The sequence below is a fragment of the Penaeus monodon genome, chromosome 10 (assembly GCF_015228065.2).
Source record: "Penaeus monodon isolate SGIC_2016 chromosome 10, NSTDA_Pmon_1, whole genome shotgun sequence".
Taxonomy (NCBI): domain Eukaryota; kingdom Metazoa; phylum Arthropoda; class Malacostraca; order Decapoda; family Penaeidae; genus Penaeus; species Penaeus monodon.
In genome coordinates this window covers 25,917,909-25,920,408 of record NC_051395.1, presented here as the reverse complement: position 1 = coordinate 25,920,408, position 2,500 = coordinate 25,917,909, and positions in this window count along the sequence as shown.

The window sequence follows — 2,500 nt, the reverse complement described above, 5'->3', positions numbered from 1 at the left end:
ATTGTTTTTGCTTGTTTTCTTGTTATTGTTTGTTGACTTTTATCCATTTTCTTGTTAATGTTTGTTGCCTTTTTTCCGTTTTCCGTTTATTGTCTGTTGTCTTCTTTCCGTGTTCTTGTCTTTTCTGTTTTGTTGTCTTTTTTTCGCTATACTGTTATCGCTTGTTGTCTTTTTCCTGTATTCTTGTTATCGTCTGTTGCCCTTTCATTGGTTTTCTTCTTATCGATTTTTTTCTCTTTTCCTTTTTTTTCTGTCATTTTCTGCTTTCTTCATATCATTTGTTGTCCCTTTTATCCGCGTTTTTTCCTATCATGTGTTCTCCTTTTTCCGTTTTTTTACCATCCTGTTTTGCTTATATCGTCTCCTCCAACGAAGCGCAGTCGTTCCCAGGGCGTTTTATGTTGGCTGCTTGAGTTTAAGGAATTGACACGAGCGCCTTTCCGCTGTCGATGTCAGTTGCACTCCTGGGATGTCCTGTGGCTCTCGTGGTAGGTCTTAATTCGAGGCTTTGTTCTTTGGGGTGAGGAGGGTTTTGGGGGTGTCTATGTGTGGGTGTTTTTTTTTTCTCTCTCTCTCTCTTTTTTTGGGGGGTATGGTTTGGGTAGGTTTTTTGGTTTGCGTTTTTTGGTGTCTTTTGTTAGTTGTTTTTCTGTTTGTTTTTGAGGGGTAGATTTTGTTTTTTTTAAGTGTTTTTTGTATTTTTCGTGTGTGTTTTTGTGTATGTTTTTGTGTGGGTATGTTTTGTGTAGGTATTTGTATGTTTTTGTACAGGTTTCTGTGTATGCTTTTGTGTAGGTATAATTTTGCGTATGTTTTTTTTGTGTGTTTTTTTTTTGTGTGCGCTTACGTTATGTATAATCACACACAACTGACTTAGCCTTCCCTCTCAAGTATATTCCTTCGCAGAAACCCTCTTTCCTTTTTTCCACGACGTCCACCCGCTCTCTCTTCTGCCTTTGAACAACATCAAAAACTCTCAACCTGAAACTCCTTCAAAGTTTCCTCAAGACCCCGTTCTCGACCTTCTCGCGACGCAAGTGGCTGGAAAAGTTCCTCCGCCGTGTTGGCAAGAACCACATGTCCGTCCAAGCCTAGGCAATGAATATCAAGCAGATCTTTACTTAACCGAGCGGAGGAGGGTGGATAGAGAGGGATGGATGGAGAGGAGTGGGAGGATGGAGAGAAAGGGTGTGAGGGAGAGTAAGAATGATGTCGTCGTCAGGGCTTTAGGTTGTGATTCCACTCTTACTTAAGCCTTCATCAGACTAGCACTTTTTCCGTATTTTTTTCACGTTTCTTATACAAATGGAATGACCCTATCACATTACAAAAGTAGCAAACATATTGTCCATGTAAACAAACATGGCGTCATCCAAGTGAGGTCCCGGGAATCACACAAGCATTCTCATACATATCACACTATTTTAAAGAAATATAATTATGTATGTTGTATATAGAAATATTCTAGAATATAAACTCATGTTTACATTCACTTATTCTATCTCACTTATCAATAAAGATGAACATTCTAGTTCTACAGAACCTCCGTAGCACATTTAAGACGGAAATTAGTCAAACGGAAACAGTCGTTACCGTCCACGTCTACTTGCGGAAAGCCTCATTCAGACGGAAACACAAAAATGACGGAAGAGGTGCTCGTGTAATAGGACTTTTATTCAGCTTTAGTTTCTTGAGAAGGTCAGCGTTGCTAATACGAGTCGAGCGAATCTCCGGTAACAACAGCATAAGACAAGAAAGTACCAGCGATTCGAGTCTTTTATATGCTTCGTATTGAGCGTTGTAAATAAAAGAATATAAGAACATAGTTATTTGAATGATTGCGAATAGGGCTTGCATACTATGATCCCCAGATAAAGAAGGATAAGTCCACCAGTGCGGCCTTTCATGATAATATATTGCATCCGGAGGCGGCAGCGGATAACGGAAACTTACACAACTAGGCAGGGAACTATTTTTGAAGGTACAATACATAAGCAGTCCATCGTATATAAGTATTACATAAGGTAATAACTATTAAAACACTGTTTCAACAGAGGAAGTGATGAAGATACACAGACAGTGAGAGAAAGAGAGGTAGAGAGAATAAAGATAGACAGACAATGGGAAAGAGAGAATGAGAGAAATCAAGAGAAATGAACTGGTAGAGGGAGAAAGAAAATGGAAACAGACAGACGGACAGACAAACTGATAACGGTAAAGGCTTCTTTATTAATAGCGATAGCATAGTGTAGATTTTCAGTGATACTTTAAAACGGGTTAGACTGCATAATGAAATAAACAATATTTTCACATCAACAAATAATTACAAAAGCGTTATTAAAAATCGATTTACAGTTTCGAATTCAAGAAAATATATTTGAATATATATAATTATACTTTTTTTTTGTTAGGATATCATATTTGTTCAGAAATTATTAAAAATCGTAAAATTGATCGTTGACTCTAATAGGGAAACCACTGAAATTGAGGGGAGCAAATC